The sequence below is a fragment of the Sapajus apella genome, unplaced genomic scaffold (assembly GCF_009761245.1).
Source record: "Sapajus apella isolate SASKATOON/1434 unplaced genomic scaffold, GSC_monkey_1.0 scaffold79, whole genome shotgun sequence".
In the NCBI taxonomy this organism is placed as follows: domain Eukaryota; kingdom Metazoa; phylum Chordata; class Mammalia; order Primates; family Cebidae; genus Sapajus; species Sapajus apella.
In genome coordinates this window covers 3,286,141-3,313,426 of record NW_022437019.1, presented here as the reverse complement: position 1 = coordinate 3,313,426, position 27,286 = coordinate 3,286,141, and the positions used below count along the sequence as shown (strand labels likewise).

Below are 27,286 nucleotides of genomic sequence, written 5' to 3'. Positions count from 1 at the left end.
AACTTCTTGGCCACTGTTTGCATTACCAGAATCCATTGAGTCTTCCTGGCCAGGCACCTTTAGAGATTTTTCATTCCATATTTCTCATTCTCCTTTCATTCACCAAACCTGCCTTCCATCAAATCTGCATGACTCTCTCTCCCATTTTCAGGAGTGCAGCTGCAGTGAATGCTCACCTTCTCCATGTAATCTTCCTCCACATCTGCTGTTATTCTTACTGGCCTGCCTGAATCTTCCCAGCAGTATCCTTTCCTTCCTTCATGCTTTCTCTCCTTTGTGAAATAAGCTCAACGGGAGATAGGAAGGTGTTTCTCACATACTTTTGACATGCTCCCCAACAAGATTTCAAATAACTCCTTAAGTCATAATTCAAGCTCCTAGAAAGAAGAGACTGAAATTTTTTTCTCACATATTTAGTTTTTTTTAATGTTGGTGGAGCATTTTGTTGTGTTTTTTTCTTAGGCAGCCCTAAAAATAATCCCTACTTTGTCTATGGTGTCTCAATTATAATTGAGTTAAGGTATCAATTTATTTCCTTTGTCCTAACACTGAGTAGGAGGAGGGTACAAACTACTGGCCTGGTAGGAGCTGGGACTTAGGGATGCTTCTTTGGCAGGCTGGTTTACACCAAGCCCCATTTTCCATACCACCCACTGCTTCCGATGAGGATGAGCTAACAAAAGACAAGGATTGAATCCACTTGGGGATTCAAAAGAAAGTAAGACAGAAATGCCTTCCTATCCCCCTTTTTGTATATGTGTATGAATTCTCCAAAGACAAACCATTTAATTTGGAACTAAAACTGGCACTAAGTTTGGTAGTTTGTTTTCCTTTCATATTTATTGTTTACAGTGAGGGTGAGAATTGATTCTCTCCAAGGGCCCTTTTCAACTCATTTTCCCAGCACAAGAGACCACTCCTTACCAGTTCAGTTTGACCAAAGTCCTTCGCTTTTCACTTAGCCTTTATTTTTCTCATCATCTTACTACATGGCATTCTACTTTTTTGTAGAATGTTGTTGTCTCTCTCTCTCTCTGCTTGCCCCCCTCTCTTCTTCCATCTATGCACAGAAGTCCAAGGGCAATGGTGGGGAAACTTTTTGGGGGTTTTCTGAGAAAAGTGTTTTCCAAACTTGGAAAAGAAGTGGGAGTGAGGAAACACTATATAGAACTGAGGTCTAAGGATAACTCCGTCACCAATGTATAGCATGTTAGGTGGAAGATTTGAACCTCCCTTTCTGTTAAACATATTCAGTTAAAAGTCAGCATCTCCAGAGATACCAAGCGAACCTCCCTTTCTGTTAAACATATTCCGTTAAAAGTCAGCATCTCCAGAGATACCAAGCGACGAGAGCCGTGGCATGAGAATGTGTGTGTGAGGCAGTCCAAGTGTGGCAGCGACTACTCCAGTAGCCCAATTTTTACAGATTTCCCGTTAGGTACTTTCTGCCATAGGGCATGCATTTCCTTTTCAGAATCCAAAGATTTGTAACATTAAAGAATATCTCATTTGTTTGATTACGGAACCCATTGGCAAGCTGAATCAATTTCATTTAACACTGTAAGTTCCCAGAAAAGTAAGAAAGGCATTGAGTTCCAAGAACCATGAATATTATATCCCAAAGGAATCGTGAATCAAATGAGAAATTCCAGGGAAAGAGGAAAGAGTGAGGAGAAATAACTCAGAATATTGTACTCAGCATGCTGTTAACCTGCCTGCCAACTTCATCTCTTCTCTGCCAGTCCTTTTCAATGGTTTTCGAATATTTTTTCTTCTCTCACAATAGAAGGCAGAGTGAAATCAGGATTTACCTACCAAAAGTATTCACTTTCCAGCCAGATTTGTCAGAAAGTAGCTCTTGCTTAAAGTGAGAAATACGTCTACGTAGCCGACAAAGTTAATGGGACCTGGATTTTGTTCCCAATAACATAATATTCAAGTAAAGGTAAAACTGTTATTGTATGCCAAGCATTTGATTGGAATTATATTGCCTTTTAAAGATGTAACGCTAGGTAAATGGGAAAGAAAAGGAAAAGTCCAACTTTAATGACCTTCATTTTACATGCTGAAAATGAACGGTAATAACCAGAAAATAGAGAAGTTCCAGTGAGTTAGGATTCATAAATATTAAATGTAATGGAGGAAAATCACAGATCTTTAAGAAATTAACTTGAACAAATGGTGATTTTAGTTACGATGTTGTCATTTTGAGTAATGGTCATTAGCACAGTGGATTGTAATGGGTATGGGCTCACTGGATAGAAAGAATGCCTTCTGATTAACTCGGGATTTTTTTCCTGATGCTTCAGCCAGTTGACAACTGTACTGTATCTCTCTTCATTTTGAGCTTGTGATTGGCTCCAAAGGCTCTTTGTTTAGAGATGTGTGTACTCTATTTTCATGATTAAGCTTTTTTGTGATTAGTCTCCATTTTCTTTTTTGTTTTAACTTTTCCTATGAATAATACGCAGTGTCTTGGAGAACTGATTGGCTGACTGATATAATTGAGTTCAGATGCAGTTTCCTTTCCCTCTCCACTGTTTTCAGTCCCTGCTCCATTCTGGGCTATTTCTGACTGGCTGGAGACCCTGCTTTCAGAGCTACTGTGTAGTATTTCCTTATAGTGAGCTGGTGTCTTGTACAACTTGAATGTAATTGACTTTAGGGAAGGCAGTTGCTGGAAGCACCAAGAGGTGCCCCCTGGTCTCAGGCAGAGCCCATTCCCTCACCCACACCCTAACACTCACTCCTGAAGAAGCAGTTCAAGATACAATTTTACTGACTTTTCATAGGAAGAAAACCCAGAAAACTCTGAATAATTCTATCAAACATTTCTTGAATTCTGTAAATTTCCTCTCTGTATGCAGCACTTAACAGCCTTCTTAGATTCTTTCGAGTTCCTTTAGGTTCTCCCTCTGCATCTTTCTCCAGCATCTCCTGCTGCATCTCCTGGTCTCTAACCTGCATTTACCTAAAATCTGCCCTGATCTCTGTCAGCCTACTGCTCCTTTCCAGACACATCCACTTGCAGTCCCACCCCATCACCTTACTCAGCAAGGAACCTACCTTCTTCAGGATTCATTCTTCTTCTCAGGGCGAGTGAAGGAATTTAAATGACTAATAATGGTTTATGATACTTCTCCCTTTTTGAAAATTAACTTTGCATTTGTGTTTAGACATTCTATCGGTGAAAGCAATGTCTCTTCTTCATTTGCTGGTTTCCTTTGGATAATCATGTCCGCAGTTGAATAGATCCTCCTGCTCCCCTTCAAAACTCTACCTCTTGATAGGTGCATTCCAGCTAATGACTCCATCATTCTCCCAGTCACACCGGTGTGGCTCCTAGGAGTACAAAAACCTCAGATCCACGATCCCAAACCAGGGCATCTCTAAACTATAGCTTGCACCTGAGTCACACAGGAAGCTGATGTTGAAGTGAATCTCTGTGGCCTGTGTCTGAGGTCCATCCTTCCCTTGCCTGCTCCCTTTCCCTCTCCCCTGTGTTCTTGCAAATCTCTGCAGGGAGAGTGTGTTAGCAAATAACCTACACATGAATCCTCCTCTCAGGTTCTGATTCCAGAGAACTTGAACTAAGACAAATCCTACATGGAGAGCAATATTATCCACATTTTATGGATGAGGAAATTGTGGTAGAGTGATGATAGGTAATTTGCCAAGTGCCACATACATCTTGCCTATAAAGGGAGAAATTGGAACTTCAATCTGCATAATCCAATGCAGAACACATATGCTTGCCACCCTACAATATTGCCTCCCAATTATACTTGAATCGTTTTCCAAAGCACAGTCTGGATCATCTCATTTCTCTACTTGAAACCTTCAGGGGCTCTCTGTTCCCTGCCTTTCTTACTTTGTCATTTTCAAGCCCTTACAATCAATGGCAGATGCAACTTCCTAGTCTCCATTCCCACTTCATCACTTCTGTTACACTTTGTGCACGGCACATGGGAATACTCAGTGTTTTTTCAATAGAGGTCCTTCTGGTTGAAATCTATGCCTCTTTCTCTCACACCACATACTCTCTCTGGAATCCCCTTCCTTCTGTCTATCCTCTGTGGTACTTTCAGAACTGACCCACGCTCCCCTTTGACAGTAGAGTTTAGCTGTCACCTCTTTCATGAAGCCTGCCCTTGTGTCCCCAGACTGAAGCAAAGGTTTTCTTCCTTGAACTGTAGTAGAAATTGATAACTTTCTTTCATATCAACTGGATCAAGAAGGAGGCAAAGTTCTCTACATTTTAAGAAGGTAAACAATAGAGACTATATTTGTAAAAAGCTTAGGGACCATTGCTTTTCATGGAGCGCTCAGTGGGTTAAAATATAACATGCTAGGATGATAGGACAGTAGCAAAATGTTATTGGTGCTTATCTTAGTTTTTATAACTATGAATCTTTTTTCAAATTTTCTTTATTTTTATATATTCTGAAATGTATTAAATAAAATGTTGCCTCTGTTGACTAGATGAAAATAGTAAATCTTGCATAAGGAAAAAACAGGAAAACAGAAAGAGAGATGGAGAAAAAATCAGAGAGAAGGAAGAGGGAAAAAGCAGGGTGGAAAATGAAGGAAGGATAGAAACAAAAGGATGGAAAACATGTGGATGCATTGTAATGCAATGAGTTATAAATCCAGGAAAAAAAGAATCTGCCATTCTTAAATAATAATGGGGAGAGGTTCATATCTGCACTGGAAGGAGAGACTGAAGAGCGTACAGATTTTGCATCCCAGTGTCTTTGCTGTGGCTGTTCTCTGTAAGTCTTTGCTGCTGTTAGAGATTATTACAAGGCCTTAGAAGAAAAAAAAAAAGGTGATTGACTGGAAATGAAAGAAATAAGGAGTAATGGCCTGAAACTAGGGGTTAGGGGAGAAGAGATTAGAATAAATTAGATAACAGAAAATAAAATTAATAATAGGGTCAATTAGACAACAGCATAATTTCCCAAAGAAAGTAATTGAAGCAATAGCATCCAAGCTGTTTGGAATGAGAAGAGATAAATCAGTGAGAAGATTAATGTGGACAAGCCACAGTGGAGCAAGAAGGACCAGAGGTGAGAAAATATGTTAGGCTCTCCAGATAAAAATGCATATACAGACTTCCTGGAGCAGGTATGAGAAAATTCTTGCCCCTCACTGCAGGAAGTAGAAATGCATAGACATTCTTAGTGGAATCCTGCTTAGGATTGCCAAAATTAACTCTAGAATTCAGAGGGACAACATTTCCAGCATCAGGCACCATATGCTTCAGTGGTCAAATTCGCTGTGATGCCAGGGCCAGGGAAATCTTGTGACTTTCTTGGAGGACTTTGTGTCAGAGAGAAAGGAACAATCACTCAGGGAGAAATGTGTGTCCTGCAGACTAGAGACCTATTTGCCAAAGCTTTCTTCAAAAGCTCAAGAATTGTTCCAAGTTGAACCTCTAAAGTAATCATTTTTGCCAAGGACATGTAAACCCAGAAAATTATATTCTCAATGACAAACTTCATGCGTATGTTACAAAAGAACCACCGGAGATTGTCCATCAAAGAGATCAGGGTTATCTAAAAGCTTATTTTGACTTTGCCACTAACTACTTTTTGGCCTTTTACTCTTGTCTGTGAGCTCCAGTCTTCTCATCAGTGAAATGCAAGCAATAATATATTTGCCTCACTGATTTGGTATGATAATTAAAGGATAATGGAAAACACCTCATTATTGGTATGTGGCAAATCTTTCCATTAAATGTGTTTCTTGGCTAGGCGCAGTGGCTTATACCTAGCCACTTTGGGAGGGAAAGGCAGGTGGATCACTTGAGGTCAGAAGTTCAAGACCAGCCTGGTCAACATGGTGAAACCCTGTCTCTAACAAAAATACAAAAATTAGCTGAGGGTGGTGGTGCACACCTGTAGTCCCAGCTACTCGGGAGACTGAGGCAGGAGAATCACTTGTACCCAGGAGGTGGAGGTTGCAGTGAGCGGAGTTACGCCACTGCACTCCAGCCTGGATGACAGAGTGAGTGAAACCCTGTCTCAAAAGACAACAAATAAAATAAATAAATAAATGTGTTTCTTTCTTTGCTTCCAATAACAGCTCTTTCTTGTTCTAACTTTTATGTCCATATGAAAGACAAATGTTGATCTTCCAATGACGTATCAGATTTACCTATAGATATACCCTCTATTTGAAATATTGAACTGCAAGGCATTAGGATGAGAAATTATTAGTATATTATTCCTCTCAACCTCTTATCTAAGATGCCATGTTAGTTTTCTATTACCGCTTAACAAAATTACCCCAAATGTACTAAGTCACAATACCTATTTATGATATCAGTGTCCATGGGTCAGAAGTTTGGGCACAGTATAGCTTAGCAGGGTTCTCTGTTTCAAGTCTCCGAAGACTGAAATCAGGGTATCAGCAAGGCTGCATCTCTTTCTGGAGCTCTGGGGAAGGATCTACTGCCAAACTCATTCAAGTGACTGGTGGAATTTAGTTCCTTGTGGTCGTAGGACTGAAGTTTCTATTTCTTTGACACAAAGGCATATCAAATCTTATTATTCTTGCAATCTCTTCTACTTCCTCTTCTGTTACCTTTTTTTTTTTTTACTTTTTCTACTGCTTTTAAGGGCTCATGTGATCACATTGGGCCCACCTGAGAAATGCAGGATAATTTTCCAATTTCAAGGTCAAATGATTAGTCATCTTAATAACATCTACAAAGTTCCTTTTGCTATGGAACATATCCATTGATATGACATCGGGAGCTAAAGGTCACAGAAAACAGAATCTTGCTTACCACAGATCCTTGTCCACATACCCAGCTGTGCTATCTGGATTTGTCTCCTCCAACTTTCCCCTGTCCAAAAGTGAACTTGTCATCACTCCTGACACCTCCAAAAATGTTTCTCCTTTTGTTTTCTCTTTCATTTGTTTCTCTTCTGCCTCTTTCTGTCATGCTACCTGTGACACCTTATTTTATTATTTCTCTACCTGCCTTCCTCACCAGAAAAGCTCTCATGAGGGGAGGAACAGTAAGCTATTAGGTTTTTATTGTACCCAAGGCTTGTTGTAGTTCACGATCCAATGCTAAAGAAGTGAATGTTCTAATCTATGCTATCGAGAACTGGGCATGTCCCATATCTCATGAAAGATACCTTGGGCAGATCATATATCATGGAGCAAACACCTGTATTAGACTTCCAGTTCCAAGCTTTGCCCGTGGAGCCATCTCACATAAACCACTTACTTTATATAGGCCACAGCTTTTCGTCTCTAAAATGAGTGGTTATAATAAGTAAATGTTTCCTAATATTTTCACTATAAAATATGTTTTAATTTTAACTCCTACTGGACCCAGGTTGGGAAATATTTTTAAATATTTTTTAAAACTAAATTGTATTTATTCAGTAGTAAATAAATTTCTCCCATGTTTATCTGTCAAGATCATGTGTTATTTCAGAGCTTACATAAACAAAACACTTGATGAGCATGACTTTAACTAATCTTACTATGACTTGAGACAATAATTCCTATATCAAATAAATAAATAAGCAAACAAATAAATGAAGAAGTATTTCCAAGGAAGATGTAAACATGTAAGGAAGAGCCCTACAATCATAAACTTTGAAAATAAGACAATTTATACTAGAAAAAGAAAACCAATTTACTTTACTACATCAGTAATTAGATTTTAGTATTGGAAAGAAAAAAAGGAAATGGTTTTTAAGATTCCCCTGAAACCCTGCAATAGCTAACTGTGAACCATGAGATTGAGTGATTTCAAGTTTATTCCAGTTCTAAAATTCTGATTCTTAAATTTCAGTCTGCATTCCATCATCTCTTGGTGGGAAATTGTCAGAACTTCCCCATGGAATGGGAACCCTTGCCTTGTTACACGTGATGGTGCAAGGTCTAAATTTAGATGCCTGTAGGAAGCAGTATACCCATGAACGGGACACGCCTCAAGCCCAAAGCAGGACAGAGAACACATGAGTACAGTCACTGAGTTCTGGCCAATTGTTGCCTTCAGGGAATATAGGCCTGGTGAGATTAGATGTTCTGATTTTAAAGCAAGTTGGAAATCTGGATTTTATTTATGTTACAAAATACTCCTTTAAAAATATTGGCAAGGAATTCATTTTTTAAAAATGCTGTGTGGACCATATAAAACACATCTGCAATCCAAATTAGGTTCATGAATCACCAGTTTGCAGCCAGACACGGAGTTAGAAGTTAGTACTACACAGGAGCTAGCAACTGTTTAGCGTCCTCTCTGTTCCAGGCACTCTCCTCCAACATCAGCCACATGACTTTTTCGTGCCTTAGTTTCCTTACAATAAAATGAGACAGTGTGCATGAGAGTGCTTTCTAAAATGTAAAAGGCTGCACTCTTTACTACTGAGGTATAGTCTCTTTTTTTTTTTTTTGAGATCGAGTTTCAGTCTTGTTACCCAGGCTAGAGTGCAATGGTGCAATCTCAGCTCACTGCAACCTCTGCCTCCCCAGGTTCAAGCAATTCTCCTGCCTCAGCCTCCTGAATAGCCTCCTGAGTTACAAGTGCATGCCACCACACCTGGCTAATTTTTTGTATTTTTAGTAGAGATGGGGTTTCACCATGTTGGCCAGACTGCTCTGGAACTCCTGACCTCAGGTGATCCACCTGCCTCAGCCTCCCAAAGTGCTAGGATTACAGGCATGAGCCACTGAGACTGCCCTACTGAGGTATATTCTTAATGTAGTCTGCCATTGCATTTAAGAAAGAATTAACGTCCTTTTATAATATGTAATCAACTTATGTGAGAGACATGAATTCTAGGAAGGATGTGTACATGTTAAGGGTCAGAAAGAGAGAGAGATGATTTGATGTGTACATTCTTAGTTACTCCTTGACAGGCATTTCATGTTGTCTCTGATATTCATGACAAGAAACATTTATTCCTTGCAAAGATATGGTTGTCTAAGATAAACCTACATACTTTAATGTCTTCTTTTTTTCTTTTTTTTTTGAGACAGAGTCTTGCTCTGTCATCAGGTCAAGAGTGCAGTGGTGTGATCTCGGCACACTGCACTCTCTACCTCCCAGGTTCAAGTGATTCTACTGCCTTAGCCTCCCAAGTAGCTGGGACTACAGGCACATGCCACCGCACTAGCTAATTTTTATATTTTTAGTAGAGATGGGGGTTTCACCATGTTGGTCAGGATGATCTCAATCTCTTGACATCATGATCTGCCCGCCTCGGCCTCCCAAAGTGCTGGGATTAAAGACCTTGAGCCACTGTGGTCGGCCCTTAATGTCTATTTTAATCATTTTCAGCTAATACTAAACGGCTCACCCTTTAGAAGTCTAGAGTAAAAACCTCTGAGGCTCCATATCTTGAGGAGAAAACAATTGAATGGCCTCACAAATTTGAGCTGCTAACTTAGAAGTGAAATGTGCTATAAAATAAATAAGTCAGCATACAACAAAACAAACAGTAGAACCACATGGACTTAATTATTATTTTCTTAAGGCTTAGAGAGTACAGATATTATCGTAGTATTTAGATTGTAAGTCAGTTTATTTTGGTATATTGTCATGAGTTGGACGGTTTTCTTCTAAGATTTTCATTTAAGAAGATGTAAAGTGACACGGATTTTGCTTAACCTTACTGAACTGAACATCTTGAGACAGTGCCATTTAAGTGAAGTTAATGGACACCCTTTTGTTTTACTGTGCTTGGATTTATCTGGTCTTCAGAGATCTCTCAGCCTGTAAGTATCATTCCTGATGTCCAAAATGACATCAAACCATGCTAACATTTAATGGAACATATTTCCTCTCTTGGAAACCATTTCACTTACTTTTTTGTTTTATTCAAGTTGCTGGTCAGAATGAGAACATGGTTACTCAGTGGAGATTTCTTTCAGCCTTAGATAGGAGGAAAGAATGGATGTATAGCTTCTGACTTTCTACAGGTGTCAACTGGGAGAATCAGGAAGTTATCTTCCTTCATCTCAAGTGTTTTTGTAACTACAAATGTTTATTTCTTGGTTAGTGGTAGAAGTCACGCTATGTTGGCATTTGGGGTAAATTGTTTAAATTCCTCAAATTCCTTTTTCCTTATGTGTAAAATGGAAATAACACTACCTACTTCATATATCTGTTGTGAGGAATAAATGAAAGAATGCATATGAAGTACTTTTCTTTCCTGGCATATGAAAACATTTTTTAAAAGTTAGTTGATCAGGCTGGAGTGCAGTGGTGTAATCTCGGCTCACTGCAGCCTCTGCTTCTTGGATTCAAGTGATTCTCCTGACTTAGCCTCCTAAGTAGCTGGGATTATAGGCATCTGCCACCATGCTTAGCTAATTTTTGTATTTTTATTAGAGACAGGGTTTCACCATGTTTGGCCAGGCTGGTCTAGAACTCCTGACCTCAAGTGATCCACCTGCCTCAACCTCCCAAAGTGCTGGGATTACAGGTGTGAGCCACCACACCTGGCAAGTTTTAGTAATATTGTTATTCCTCAACTTATATTGACAAATGCTTGAAGTTTCCCATTTAAGGCAAGTAGTAATTTATTTTAGATTATTTTCTGCTCTTTGTAAAATCACTTTTTCTTTCCTCATGATTCTCCTTCTTTTCCCCATGATTCCCCCAATTCTGTTGAAGTGCCAGAATTTGAAATCCCACATTCCTCAGGGTTCAGTGAAAATCCAGACTGCTACAGAGAAAACTTATTTTAAAAAGCAAGGTTGCATTTTCTGAGTAATGCCTGACATAAGGCTCAGCAAATATATGGTTCTCTTCCCTTATTCAACTGTATCAACACTCAGTGGCCACTGAATTAACATGGCATTTAGTCATATACAATTAACTTTTCCCTGGGTGTCTTGTTGCCTTGTATATTGTAAACTTCTAGGTGTAGGAAACCATACACTGGTGTCTTAAATTCCATGCAGTGAACAGTACAGTGCTATAAACAGAATAGATTCAAATAGAATTCAGGGCTAAATATATGTAGCACATTGCATGGATTATTTCATTTAACCCACAAAACAACTTCATGAAGTAGGTATTGTTGTTACTGTTATTCCTCTTTCACGCATTAGGAAACCAAGGTGTAGAGAGGTCACTTATCTAACCCCTTAGCTGATGGTGCTTGACAGAGGCTGGAACAGTAACAGTCCACACCAGAGTTCATTTCTCACTACCGTACTATGCTTCTTTCCCGTAATGAAGTGAACGAATGCATGCGTGAAGAAAGCAATCATATTCTACAAAGCAGTTCTAAATATTAGACAATTTGTTCTACCTAGAAAGAAATTAATTTCCCTTTGCCTAAATGAATACCCATTCTTGAACTGCCAAATCTGTTTGCACTTTTCATTGCACTTTTAAATGCCTTCCTCTATATGCATTTTCTATGAAGTTTAAGCATACAGTTCACACTTCAATTTTGCAGCAGCAGATTAAATAAACACCATGAACAAAGTTTGTGCCGGGCACTTTGGGGGAAAAAGATATAAATGAGAATGTATTATCTCTCCTTCAGGAGTTCACTATCTTGTAATCCCAGAAGAGTAAATAGAGTCAAGAGTAGAATGTGAGAAGTGATGGACACACAAATATCTCCGACAAGCTTGTGAAAGGGAGGGACTCGGGGGAAGTTCCAACAAGGCCTTCTGAGTTCGGAAAAACTTTAGGATCTCACTTTTGGTCTTTCTTCTGATTTTATCTCTTGTCACCTGATTTATTTCTTCTTCAAAAACAGCATCTTGCTCACATTTCTGCTTTCGTTAAACTAGTTTCTTGGACCTTTCTACAGAATCACAGTGACTATTGTGGCTAACTTGAACCTACCATCAACCTGCTAAGGTTTTATACACGTTAAAAAACTACATTGTTTCAACCAGTCAGATAAAATATGTGTGATAGTTTGTAAATTCTACATTGAACTAACTCTGAGGATAAGATGCTACAGAAACACTTTTATAAGACTTAATAAAATTAGATGATTTGATCCTCATCTATCATTGAGATGTCTATGTGGACTCCAAAAAAAATCATTTATAATGCACTTATGCATAACAGACGCAGCAGCCTATAATATGAGTTTCCTTAGAAATATATTTATCATTTGCAATGCTACGTTGAAGTGTACTTGGCTCAGGAATGAGTTTTCCTCTCATTCTCACCAGTATGATAACCCAGCAAGCACCAGTGCTAACATAATAAATTACCCTATATCCTGAAGACTGTAGTCTCAGAGGGCAGTGGGTGTTCCCCTATATGTAGTAGCTTGCAAAAAATGATTTAGAGTTGGCAGCCCCAGGCATTGACTGACTGGTCATGATCACAATGAGATTATAGATGTTTTTTCTCTTCTTAGTAGTAACAATGATAGCTAAAATTATATTGATTATATACTATTATATATAATATGTCACATTTAATATATTGACAGATTGCACATTTATCATTTTCCATCACTTTACTAAGAACCTTACATCTTTTATCTTAATTTCCCCATAACCCTATAAGATAAATTGTATTATTTGTCTCATTTTGCCGATGATAAAACTGAGGGTATAGAGGTTATGTCTCTAAAGCCCTAGTTCTTTACCTCTAAATTAATATTGCTTCCACATCAGAGCGTTTCTTGTAGCTTCAGTCATTGATGTTTCATTGGGACCCCAAGTTCTGTTGATTCAAACACAGAGCTTGGGGTCCCAATGAGAAGATAGCTTTTAGCTTTGTGGCTTCACAGCCTGGAGACCATATTTGAAATTAGTCTTCACGTGACAAAGATGGGAAAGAAGAAAAACAGCTCTACGAAAAGGCTTTCCTTCAAAAGCTTCCATAGCTCCGTAGACCTGCAGCCGCCACCCCAGGTGAAAAGAATTCTTTTTTCTCCAAGAACAGCATCAAGCCACAGCAGCAGCTGGGCCGTTCTCTGGGTCCCTGTTCATTAGTAGTCAAGGTTTTCATTGTGCTCAGCAAAACAGTCACAGAAAATAAATGTGCCGCACAGATGGGCCCAGAGAAAATCTACTTGATGTATTCTTGAAAATTCACTACTAAATGACTTTGAAGAGATGGGGGTTATTGTGTCCATGATTAAAATGAGGTGTAGCATGAATCTTTCAAATACAACACTGTCCCTGTAGAGCTTTTTAAGACTGATAAGGTGCAAAGTGGTAGCTGGCCTCTGGCTCATGGCTGTGCCATGGCTTACTGAACCATTCCCCTGATGATGAAATATATTTCCAGTATATTTGGTTTATACAAAGGTAAACGTAACTGTATAAAAATAAATCTGCTTCATTTTATGTAAGCTGAAACCTTTCACTGAAGGATTTTCCAGCTTGGATTTTCAAAAGGTAGAGGAATTAGATCAATATTTCATTGAACCACATATGCCACCCATACCAGAATTTTCTGATGTTATCTGGGGTGCTTGTCAAAAATGCACCATACTCCATATGTACATAGGAGAAGAGCCGGGGGATTTACGTCTTTAACAAGTATCGCAGGTTATTCTAGTATGTGACATTTTATATGAGTTTGAAATAGGACAATGTAGATATACCAAGACAGTGTATATTATATGCAAAATTGGAAATAATATGATTTCTCAGATAAAAATGGATATTTACAATTTTAAAGTTGGCAGACCAGATGCATTATCCTTTACCACCAGCTAAACTAGTTTACTTAGTAATTCCAAGTACCTGGTGTTTCATATCATTGAATCACACTATTTTTTATATACAAATAATTTTGGTAATTATTGCTATGCCTGTGTAATGTTCAGTGTTCCTAGGTATTTTGTATATATGCCATCAAGGCAGTCATTAAATGATGTCTCAGGTGGGCTACTGCAAAAAAATACCATGGACTAGGTGGCTTGTAAACAACATAATTTTTTCTTGCAGAGTTGGAGGCTGAGAAGTACAAGATAGGGGTCTGGTGGGGACTAACATCCTGATTTCTCTTGCTGTCTCCTCCCCAGGCAGAAGGGATAAGGGAGTTATCCCGGGTATCTTTTATGAAGATACTAATTCCATTCATGAGCACTCTGCCCTCATGGACCAGTCACCTCCCAAAGGCCCCGCTTAGTAATGCTAATCCATTGGGGGTTAGGTTTCAACATATGAATGGGGAGGGCATAAACATTCAGTCTATAGCAAATGGTGATGCTGTCATCCATGTTGAAAAATGCTCCTTAAAATCACTAACATTAAAAAGGAGATTGCATGTAATGATAATTTTGTGAGAAGCATCTAACAACCAGCAATGTACCTTATATTGTTAATTTAGGTGAGTAGCCTCTATGAAATATTGGAAACAATATTGAGAAAATTAAAAGTATGTATAAAACAAATAGGTGCTACTAATGGTTGCAGATCTATATTCCTATGGGAAAATTTACCTTTGATTGCATGAGTTTTGAAATATGTGAAGTCTTCAGGAATTGCAGTTTGTATAAAAATGACCTACTTATGGATTAGTATTTGAAAACCACTGCAAAGCTTATGGCCAGTGATTTGCCAAGTTGGCCACTATGGGCCATTTTCACAAGCATTGATTATTTGAACAGAAGTGGAATAATAGGCCTACTATTCTAGCTAAAAAACATCAACAAAGGGATGCAGGGCCATAATGTCGATCAACATGGGAGGAAAAATGTACCTGGTGATTTCCGGGAAACCCATTCGCATTGTAGTCTACAAACAACAAGAGCTGGGCAAAGCTGCAGTCCTGAAACTGCCGTGTGGTGGTAAATGTTTAAAAATGTGCTCTGATTGGAGGAGCCCTGATTTGCAGGATTTGCCCCAATTTCATATTGCAAATACTTCTACCATGACCAATTTCAGGCTGAAGTCAAGTAACTCATGAAATTCCTGAAAATTTAACAGGTAACCTTCAAAGGTGGTGCTAGCTGCCTATAACATTCCACTGCAGGGATCTCTAGGCAACAGATCTCTACAGAAAAATGTGTAGTCAGTCCTTAATTATCCAGAAGAACGTTAAGTCTTTTGTGAACTAATGAAAATTACAATTCAGAATCTTCCTCCATTTTCTGGTAATTCAAAGGCACAAAATATAAGACTCTCTCCTTTCTTTTCTTAGCCAGCTTCCTTCTTTGTCTATACCTCAAAATCACTGTCACAATATTCGATTAGGGTATATGACCAATATTCTTCAGCTACCTCGGTCTCTCTAAGAGCAAAAGAAAAATGTGAATGGGGCTTCCAATTAAGTAGAGTTGACATTCTGACTTGATTAGCATTGATGGACTCTGGGGTTAGACTAGAGGTTGGCAATACATATGGTGTCACTTGGAGCAGAGGAGGAAGACTAAGAGACCCAATGAGTGAATAAGATGAATTCAGTGAAGTTGACTTATCAGCAGACAGATTTACCTTATTGTACAGACATAGCTCTTAGCCACAGGACTTTCCTCATATTGCCTGGAACTGTAACCACAGCAGTGTATTTTCTTCTTGTCCCTTTCTTTAGTCATAAGTTTTTTTGCTTGCCAATCTCCTGACCTGGATTTTGATTACCTACCATCCCTTTAGAATATACTTCTTTCTGCTTCTTTCCTAGATTATTTATATAGGTCTCTCTAGGAACGTTTCATCTTCTAGAATAAGATGGAAAAGAGGTGCTGCCCTCCCTAGAAATTTTCTTCCCTCATTATAACTATACATTCATCTCTATCTGCCCTTCAAGATGCAGTTCATATAGTACTTCTTGCCCCCGATAAAACTAGGTGAGCTTACTCACTTTGAACTTACGTAGCAGTGGTTCACAAGCTTCATTGTGCATGGAAATCACTTGAGAAGCTTTCGAAAAATAATAGTTGTCCAGGGCCCACCAGAGATTTAGAATTAATTGGTGGGGAACAGGATGTGAGTTTTGATATGTTTTCCGAAAGTGGCCTTGGTGACTCTAATGTGCAGCCAAAATTGAAGACAACTGTTCTATACTCTGATAGTCTCTCTTTTTTTTCCACAACTCAAATGCAGTTCAGGCTCCATAAAGTGAGTGAAAGTAAGAATGAATCTTTGGGTGGAAAATAGCTTCTACATCCAACTGGACTAGGCAGAGAGCTCCCAGGCAGCAACCTTACTGAGCCTGTGCCTCGTGGGAAGGGGAAACTCTGGAAGAAGAGTTTAGGACGACTCAGAAATCATTTCCTGGGATCTAGAATAATCTTGGAATTGAAAGCAATCATAGGGGATGTAGTCCAATGTCTTACTTCAAAGAGAAGGACTAGAGGCCTGAAGAGGCTTTCCCAGTGTCCCAAGTGACTTTCTCAAGATCATGCAACCTGTGGTTGAAGGGCCAAAAGATAAGCTCATATTTTCAGTGCATACACTGGGGGCCAAGCCGTTTTATATACATTAACTTTTATTTTCACATATCAATGATTCTTTCTTTCTTAGTACTTAACAGTAGTCTGTGTTATATACCACAGTTGATTTATCTTTGATCCATCCTTTAAACAGCATCATTGATGTAAATTTACCTATCATAAAATTCACCTGCTGTTTTCAATGTATCTATAGAGTGGTAAAACTGTCTCCATAATCTAATTTTAGAAGTTATTTTTTATCATCTCAAAAAGCGAGCTAGTACTCATTATTCCTGACAGTAATCATAAGAGGTAGGTACAGGGTTACTTTCCTTCATGATAGGACTAACAGAGGTTTAGTCACTTGCTGAATGTCACATACCTAGTAAAGGCTAGAGCTGGAATGGAAAAGCTAAGGAAGTCACATTTCAAAGTCCCGATTCGAACTCCAGCCAGGCCAGCCTTGCTTCCACCTACTCTGTGGGAGGAAATTCAGTGCAGACAAAAAGTAATTGGATGGATATTTTTTTCAGAGATTATTTATAGGGAAAGGATGTCCCCAGGAGGAAGAAGGAACAGAGGCGAGTCTCAAAGTCTTTCAATCCTGAGTCATCTTGCCCAGATTGCTGTGTGCCATCTTGCAAGTCTGACACTTACATTCCGCATTGTCTATTGGCTATTTAGTCTCCTCTTCTACAATGCAACATCCTTAAGTATGAGGACCATAAATTGTACACCTCTGTCTCCCCATCATACCTAACATTATATTTAGCCTGCATATGAAGTTCAGGAATTAGGAATGAATTATTCCCAGTATGGCTACAGTCTAGCAGCCAGATAGCAGGTACCTTAGCTTTTCCCATCATTAAAAATTTTGTTTGGGGGGGAAATTAATTTTTTTCGTATCATTAAAAAATTACAGGGGCCAGGAGTGATGGCTCATGCCTGTAATCCCAGCATTTTGGAGGTCAAGGCTGGCGGATCACTTGAGGCCAGGAGTTTGAGACCAGCCTGGCTAACGTGGTGGAACCCCTGTCTCTACTAAAAATATAAAAATTAGCCAGGCGTGGTAGTGTACATCTGTAGTCCCAGCTACTTGGGAGGCTGAGGTAGAAAAATTGCTTCAGCTAAGGAGGCGGAGACTGCAGTGAGCCAAGGTCACACCACTGCACTCCAGCGTAGGACACATCTAAAAAAAAGAATACTAATGATGCCTTGTGAAATTGTATGTACATGATGTCTCAGACAACCGAAACATATAATTTGTTTTATCTAAATATTACATTTTTCTAATAAATTATTGATACGAATTTGGTCATCAAAAATGTATAACATGTATACATAGATTTATCCTATTTTAGTTTTTTTGAAAACTACTGACCTTAAAGTAGTAAAGTTTTTCTATGATTTCTTAATGAGTTTCTAAGAAAGAACCATGACATCCTAATATTCTTGCCTCATAATTATACCTTATGATTGTGTGCAGAAAAGGAAGTGACCCGAGTCACAAGTTCTAGCAGAATCCTTTGGAGTTTTAATTACACAGCACTGCCACCTAGCATCAACCACATAGACTTTAAAAAAATTATGATTAAAAAAAGAATAGAGGTTTCTCCATATTTAAAATATTATTAAGGGGATCAGTCTGCAATCTTAAGAAGCATGGACTGAGATTACTTTAGGAAGTATTTGCAGCAGCTTCTAACCAATGCTGTTTACTTGAAAACCCTTGTGATTGGGAGTGAATTGGTGTCAATGAAGAAAGGGGTTGTGAAATCTGCTGAAGAGTTTCAAATGTCAGAGCTGCATATTCATAAGGCGCAGGCACCTGTGGTCGAGCTGTGCCGTCTTCCTGCAGATTCCTAGCACTGCAGTGTTCGGAAGGGCAGTGGAAGTTGTTTCCAAATGGTATTGTTGTTTATTTGCATGTAAATTTCACACACACACACACACACACACACACACACACACACACACACACACATATATATATATATATATATATATAATGAGAATATGTATGTGATAAATGATATATATAATATATGTAATATGTGGGATATATATATGAAAGAGAGCTGAGTGGAGAAGATGGTTGAGCAGGTATCCTCTGCCAGCCTGGGAAGTCCACAGAAGCCAGCTGTCAGGAGAAGCAGAAGATATTATTCCTCTTTGCCATTTCTAATGGGTCTCCCTTAATGTGATGGGCAATGCCAGGACCCAGGTCTTAATCTTCTCAGTTCCCAAACTGTGCTTAAAAAAACACATCAAAACAAATCAATAGTATTTAAGAGGGGAAAACATCGTGCTGAGATTGATGCTTTCCATAATGAGCCCTTTATGAGATGTAATGCCAACTGTTAATCAATAGACATGCCAGAACTGCCTCTAATACAACCTTGTAGAGTTTTTTTTTTAATTAATCCTTATTAAAAATATTGACTTGTTGTGACTTTCCAGGGTTGCTCCTGGCTCTGTTTTTTATCCTAATTAGGAGGTTATGCTACACTGCTTAGGCTGCACATAATAATGTAATGATTGTTGTCTTAAAATCTGAGAATCAATATAAGATACTCTCAAATTGTGCCAAGTGTCACAATTATGAAAATTACTTGAGAATTTAAAAGCTTTATAAGAGCGGGATTTTTAAAAATTTAAAAAATTTCCCCCCTTTCTGGTTGATTATTTCTACACTTTTCTCAGAAGCAGGTAGGTTCAAAGTTTCTGTGTTTTTAAAAGGGCTTTCTCAAAACATTGTATTTTAACATGCCATCTTCTGAGGGAGCTGCCGTCTCCTGGGTTTCAGCTCTTTAGAAGGATTTCCTCTCTCCAGCTCCACACATCTCAGAAGACATTTGTGCCTTAACAACTTGGCAAAAGTTTTAGCATGAAAGGAAAAATGGAGCATCTGAAGATTTTTCCAGGGGTGTTACTAATGGAAAGACACACAAGCAAAGAAAAAAATAAATGAATAAAAGAAAACAACTTGTTGCTTTTCCAAGAGACCCAGTATGTGACAGTCGGGAGGAATGTAATAATAATGAGAAGAATGATGGTAGTTAAGATATACATAGCACTTCCTTAGGCAAAACGTGAGTATTGTTTTCAGTTCTTGATGTATATGAACTTCTACAATACTCATTGTGGTCCTAGAAGAATTACACTCTAATTATTCCTGTTTTACAGATGAGCCGGTTGAAGCACAGAGAATTGAAATTTACTTGCCTAATGTCACATAGGAAGTGGCAAAGATTTTGAAGCCAATCCTCTGGCTTTTTTGAGTCTGTGTGTGCTGTTAATCAATGTGATAATTGATTATCTATCAAATCAGAAACACGGTCTCTTCTCTTTGAGATTGAAGAAGTTAGGTGGGGCTAAACAAATTGAAATAACATTTCTCAAGGCCTCAGCCAATAGTAAACTGTTGGATACCCAGGGCATGGTGGCTCATGCCTGTAATCCCAGCATTTTGCAAGGCTGAGTTGGGAGGATCACTTGAGCCCAGGACTCCCAGGCTGCAGTGAGCTATGATGGCGCCATTGAACTCCAGCTGGAATGATAGAGCAAGGCCCAGCTTCAAAACAAACAAAAAAGCAAAACCAAACCAAACAAAAAAAACTTGGATATATCAATGGTAACAGAGATTACAAATCTTGACCCCTTCTAGCCTCTGTGTTGAAGTTGTCTCTGAGGGTGATCAGACCAGGGCTAGCAGGCAATATTGTGCAAAGCCATGTGCAAAGAGTCTCGGCTTCCTTGTGACCAGCTCTTTACAGGGCCATTGTTCTTATGAAAATTAGGAAGGATGTTAATGGAGGGAAGCTCCACTGTTTAGCCCTGTGTTTGTGAATAAGGAAAATGTTTTCCTTCTATAGCCTCTTTAGAGACAATTAAGCATTAGCTTTTGTCGGATGCTAAATTATGAGTGAATTTAGTTTAAAGTATGTGAACCATGCACCCTTTGAAATTTGCCTGAAAAGGCTCATTATAAAACTAATGCTATGAAAAAGCACTCCCTTTCAGATTAGGGAAAGCACCTGAATAGTTTTCATAAGTGGCTGCGCATCATTTGAAAGCATTCTAGTGTTGCCTGAAACGCTTTCAACACACCTTTCAACTAGGAAATTTCACATTCAGCATATCTGTAGTTCTACAAGACTTTCAATAATATTTAAATTGGTTAACTGTATTTCTTTTATATCTGTTTTAATGCTGTTATTGATTTGAGGTAGATAAACTTGATTGTGCATGAAATCTTATTTTTCCACACAAAGGAGATGTGATTTGAGAATATACAGAAGAGAACCGTACCTCTAAATGGACCGGGTCTCTGCCGTGCAGAGGTTTGGGTCAGATAGATGTTTGCTGACCCTTTGAACTATACTGGTACCAACACCAACATTTGTTTCCCCAAAAGTCAGTGCTACAAAAGAGGCCTGGATGATACCTCTTTATTAAGGGTCCTGGGGAGGAGACTCTTAAGTCTTGTGATGAGATTAAATGCTTCTCTTAAGAATGCATTTTTAGTTGTGTGTTTGTTAGTTTTTGGCAATTATAGACACTATGATTCCTACAGCCAATAGTGTTATCCTTTTCTTTATGGTCACAAGGAAGCTAACCATCCAATTTGTGGTGTTTTCACAATATGGTAGACAACGTAATTTTAAAAATTATTTGAAAAGACTGTACTTTATAACGCAAAACAAGAACATACCTTGTTTTATTTTACTGCTCACATGTATAATAAACCTATCAGGCTATTACATCACAAATTAGAATCAATGTGTGACACCTGAGGCACTGAGCTGCAAGGGGCTCCTGTGTTCTTAAAGAGTTTCTGCAGCACATTTAGGCAAATGACTCGTAGCATGGTCATAATGGCCAGACAGGACTGTGTTCAAATCTCAGCCCTGCCACGTTAGCTTTTTTGGCAAATTACATCATCTGTTGGACTCTCAAGTTATTTGTCTGAAAAATTGGCTGATAATAGTAATCTAATATAAACAAATAAATAAGAACCTTAGCCACAGCCCTTTATTGAATGCCCTCTGTGTATCATATACTTTTTTTTTTTTTTGAGATGAAGTCTTGCTCTGTTGCACCCAAACTGGAGTACAGTGGCACAATCTCAGCTCACTGCAATCTCTGCCTTCCTGGTTCAAACGATTCTCCTGCCTCAGCCTCCTGAGTAGCTGGAATTACAGGTGTGCACCAGGAATCCAGGAATCCAGCTCTCCAGGAACCTTCTGCTTTATACCTTATCTTCTTTCTGCATCCCAATTCAGTACTTTTGGTTTAATATCTCAGATTAAATGTACTCGTTAAACACAGATACATACAACAGGGCTAGTGAGCCCGGCTAATTTTTGTATTTCTAGTAAAGACAGTTTTTTACCGTATTGGCCAGGCTGATCTCAAACTCTCAGCCTCAGGTGATCTACCCACTTCAGCCTCCCAAAGTGCTGGGATTATAGGCATGAGCCACCTCACCTGGCCATACCATACACTTTATAAGGGTTAAGGGATGTAGCCATGATGCCAACGGATAAGGTCCCTGATTTTGGGGGGCTTAGAGTCTAGTCACGGAAATGAATTGGAAAGGCAAATGTGGAGGTAACTGCCCGTCAGCCCCGAAGTAAATGATAAGCTTGTGGTAAATAAGCAGATATGGCAAATGAAGAGAAAAGCAATGAAAAGAATTTTTCAGAGTTAGGATACTGAAGTGACCTTTTTTGTGCATTATGCCTAGAACCAACATAGTAAGGTTAGGAGTATAAAATAGAGCCAGTACAATACTCACGTGCAAAAGCAGGTAAAGAGAAAATGAGGTGTATGTGAATCTGCGGGTGATTGCTTTCCATTGACTCTTGATGGTTCAAGTTCTTTTTTTCTTGAGCTAATCCCTGTAGTAGTGTGATCTTTTTAAGGAATCCAAGGAAAAACAAATACCTGCAAGTAGCATACTAAATTTATAGCATACTAAAAAACTTTAGTGACATTCACACGTTTAATTTTAGCAAGAATGCTAAGCAACACATTGCAATATAGTAAAACGCTAACTTTACACCTGAAGTAAGATGTATTTGTTCAATGCCATGCAACCAGTAAGGAGTGGGAGGTAGAAATTCAGCTCTCCAGGAATCTTCTGCTTTATAACTTATCTTCTCTCTGCATCCAAATTCAGTAGTATTGGTTTAATATCTCAGATTAAATGTACTCATTAAAGACACACATATACAACATACTAGCTATTGTAGGTAAGTTGAAGGTGACCATTGCCTATAGACATCTATTTGAAAGACTGATGAGGACAGTAAATGCCGTGGAATATTTATTGAAATTTCATATTTAAGGAAAAATTTGCTGCATAGCTCAATTCTACATTATTTGGGATTATGCAATAAATACTATTTATCCCAGTGTTAAAGCTGACTAAGAACTGTTTCCTTAGAAAAACATTGGCCCAGCTGAAAGGGACTTTTTTCAATTGCCATTAGAAATGGAGTTTCAGCATCTCAAAGCATGTGTCTTAATTTAGATTTGTATTTGTAATAAAAAGATCAGAATGATCCCTCTGCACAGATGATGGCCAAGCAAATGAGTCTGCCTTCCCATGCACAATGGAGGATGTTGACACATCAGGCTTTAGTGTTTGAATACAATCTTAAACTTCTTGTTTTTTGGATGGAGTCTCCCTCTGTCACCAGGCTAGAGTACAATGGCATACTCTCGGCTCATTGCAACCTCTGCCTCCTGGGTTCAAGCGATTCTCCTGCCTCAGCATCCCAAGTAACTGGAACTACAGGAGATGCCACCATGCCCAGATAATTTTTGTATTTTTAGTAGGGATGGGGTTTCACTATGTTGGCCAGGCTGGTCTCGATCTCTTGACTTCATGATCTGCCCACCTCAGCTTCCCAAAGTGCTGGGATTACAGGCATGAGCCACCGTGCCTGGCCAACCTTAAACTTTTTATAAATTATATTCAAAACACAGTGGTCAGAAGTACTATCTAGAGAAGACTCCCAAAAAGGCCTTCTTTTGCTAAAATGCTCATTTTGTATTGCACAGTTTTGGTTCCTTGTAGAATTGCCTTTGCAAAATTGTGATTTATTATGTTATCAGATTGCACTGATGTAAACTTTTAGAAGTAATAACATAAAATACATTGTTAGATATAATGACTTAGAGGAAGATGTTGCCTATCACAGCTAATAGCTTTCTTCTTTATAAAGATTAATCAGTGTCTGGAAAAATGAAACACTTTTCTTTTATGGACAGTGTACAGCGCCTATAATTCTCTTTGCTTTGGCTGCTAGGAAACGTGGACAATAAATCTATAGTCCACCTTAAGCTTTGACCAGAACTATTTACAACCTAGTTCACAAAGATGACCTTCATTCCTTTCTGTTGTTGTTTCCATTCACCTTATTTTCTTTCAGCTCCCATTCCCCACAATTGTTAATGTATTCTAAAAGCATTGCAAAAGCTGCTTCAAATAAATTTTTGCAAAAAAGTGGGAAATGAAGAAATATGCAGATATATTAACAGACACATAAAATGCAGCCATTTGATGTCCTTTCTATGTGCATGTCATTATTTCACACGTAACTTAAATTACATGTGAATTTTAGAAAAATTATGGTAAGGGACAACTAAGGCTAGATATTAGGAAGAAAATAGCCTTTGAATAGGATTTTTGTGACACGCATTATATTTTTACATATTCATGGGGTACTTGTGAAATGTTGTTACATGCAAAAAATACGTAATGATCAAGTCTGGATGCTTAGAGTGTCCATCACCCAAGTATATTTTATTTCTATTTGTTGAGTACATTTCAGGTCCCCGTTTTTAGCTGCTTTGAAAGATACAATAATTGTTAACTATAGACACCCTAGTCTTCCTTGGATTATTAGAACTTTTATTCCTTCTATCTACTTCTTTGTTTGAACCCATTAAACAACCTCTCTTTAGCGCTCCCATACCCCCACCCCCATACACCCTCCTCAGTCTCTGGTATCTGTCATTACACTTTCTAACTCATGTGATCAACTTTTGTAGCTCCCATATATGAATGAGAACAAACAATATTTGTCTTTCTGTGCCTGACTTTTTTCATTTAACATAATGACCTCCGGTTTTATCCATGTTGCTGCAAATGACATGATTTCATTCTTTTTATGGCCAGATAACGTTTCATTGTGTTCATATACAACTTTTTCTTTTTACCTATTTATCCACTGATAGATACTTACTTAGCCTGATTCCAAATTTTTGCTATTACAAATAGTGCTGCAATAAACATGCTGGCACCCTTTTGATAATATTGATTTATTTTCCTCTGAATAAATACCCAGTAGTGGCATTACTGGATTGTTTGGCAGCTCTATTTTTAGTTTTGGAAAAATCTCCATACTGTTATCCATAGCGGCCATGCTCATTTACATTCTCATCAACAGTGTGTGTGTTCCCTTTTCCCCACAACCTTGCCAACATCTGATATTTGTTGTCTTTATAATAGTAGCTATTTCGACTAGTGTTAAGTTGATCTCTCTTTATGGTTTTGGTTCGCATTTCCCTGATGATTAGTGACGTTGAGCAGTGTCTATTCATGTTCTTTGCCCATTTTTTAATGGGATTATTTCTTTTTGTATGGTTGTGTTTGAGTTCCTTGAATATTCTGGATATTCATCCCTTGTTTGATGAGTAGTTCACAAATTTTTTCTTCCCTTCAAAAAGGTTGCCTCTTCACTCTGTTGATTGTTTCTTCTGCTGTGCAGAAGCTTTCTAGTTGAATATAGTCCCATTTGTCTATTTATTTTTTGTTGCCTGTGCTTTTGAGGTCATAGCCATAAAATATTTGTCTAGGCCAATATCCTGAAGAGTTTTTTTTTTCTGTTTTCATCTAGCGGCTTTATGGTTTGGGATCTGAATTTGTCTTTAACCTATCTTGAGTTGATTGTTATATGGGATGAGAGATAAGTATCCAGTCTCATTATTCTGCATATGATTATTGATTTTCCCAGTATCATTTATTGAAGAAAGTGTTCTTTCTGCAGCATATGGTCTTACTGGCTTTGTCAAAGATCAGCTGGCTGTAAATATGTGAGCTTATTTCTGCATTTTGTGCTCTGTTCCATTGGTTTATGTGTCTACATTAATGCCAACATCATGCTGTTTTGGTTACTATAGCCTTGTGATATATTTGGAAATAGGGTAGTGTGATACCTCTAGCTTTCCTGAGCATTACTGTGGCTATTTATTTTTGTTCAGTACAAATTTTAGGACTTTTTTATTTCTGCAAAAAATTACTTAGTATTTTGATAGTGATCACATTGAATCTGCAGATGGCTTTGGGCAGTATGGTTGTTTTAACAATATTAATTGTTCTAATCCCTGAGCATGGGATGTCTTTCCATTTGTCTGTGTCCTCTTTAATTTATTTCATGAGTGCCTTTTGGTTTTCCTTGTGGAGATCTTTCATCTTCTTGGTTAAATTAATTCCTATGTATTTTGTTATTTTTCATGGTTTTTGTAATTGGGACTGCCTTCTTAATTTTTGTTTCATCTATTTCATTTTTGGTGTATAGAAATACTATTGATTTTTGTATGTTTCTTGTGTATCTTGCAACTTTGCTGAATTTGTATATCAGTTCTAAGTGTTTTTGGTAGAGAGTTTCGGTTTTTCTAAATATAAGATTAGTTCACCTATAAAGAGAGACAACGTATTTTTTCCAATTTCAATGTCTTTTAGGGCTTACAGCACCGTATTCAATTGGAGTGGTGAAAGTGGACATTCTCGTCTTGTTCCAGTTCTTAGAGGAAAAGCTTTCAACCTTCCCCCATTCAGCATAGTGTTAGCTATCAGTTTTTCATACATACCCTTGAATATTTTGAAGTATGTGTGTTTAATGCCTTGTTTGTTGAAAGTTTTTATGATGAAGCAGTGTTGTGTTTTGTCAAATGCTTTTTTTTTCATCTATTGGGGTAATCATATAGTTTATATCCTTCATTCTGTTGATGTGATGCATTAAGTTTATTGATTTGCATATGTTCCACCATCCTTGAATACCTGGGATAAATCCCACTTGATCATGGTTAGTTATCTTGTTGATGTGCTATTGGATTCAGTGTGCTAGTATTTTGTTGAGAATTGTCTGGTTCTATGTTCATCAGGGATATTGGCCTGTTGTTTTCATTTTTGTTATGTCCTTGTCTGGGTTTGGTATCAGGGTAACGCTGGCCTCATAGAGTGAGTTAGGAAGAATTTCCTTCTCTTCAATTTTTTGGAATAGACTAAGGATGATTGGTATTCTTCCCTCATTATACATTTGGTAGAATTCATCAGTGAATCTCTCCAGTCCTGGGCTTTTCTTTGTTGAGAGATTTTTTTGTGACTGATTCAATCTTGCTACTTGCCATTAGTCTATTTAGGTTTTCTATTCCTTCCTGATTCAAACTTGGTAAACTTGGTGGGTTTTATGTTTCCAGGAATTAATTTATTTCCTCTATGTTTTCCAGTTTATTAGCATATAGTTGTTCATAATAGTCTCTGATGATCTTGTGTTTTTTTATGGTATCAGTTGTAATGTCTCCTTTTTCATTTCTGATTTTGTTTATTTGGGTCTTCTCTCTTCTTGGTTATTCTAGCTGCAGTATATTAATTTTGTTTATCTTTTTAAAAAACATTTCATTTTGTTGATCCTTTGTACTGACTTTTAGTCTTTATTTTATTTAACTATGCTCTGATCTTTTTAAAATTTATTTTTCCAATTTGGAGTCTGGTTTATTCTTTCTTTTCTAGTTTTTTTGGGGTGCAGTGTTACATTTTAATTTGCAATCTCCTTACTTTTTTAATGTAGGCATTTAGCCTTTTCTCTTAGCACTTCTTTTGCCATATCCCACAGATTTGGGTATGGTATATTTCCATTTTCATTTGT

At 38.0% G+C, this 27,286-nt stretch overlaps 1 protein-coding gene and 1 long non-coding RNA gene across 8 annotated transcripts in view; one reads left to right on the top strand and one right to left on the bottom strand.

Moving 5' to 3' along the window:
* TENM2 (teneurin transmembrane protein 2) overlaps positions 1-27,286 on the top strand; it is a 1,283,391-nt gene that overhangs the window by 235,143 nt on the left and 1,020,962 nt on the right. The window lies entirely within an intron of this gene.
* Positions 8,953-24,634, bottom strand: LOC116533119. The gene is made up of 3 exons (XR_004261090.1): positions 24,400-24,634; positions 16,708-16,710; positions 8,953-8,964 (listed from the first exon to the last, which is right to left on the bottom strand). It is a non-coding gene; the product is annotated as an uncharacterized LOC116533119 (long non-coding RNA).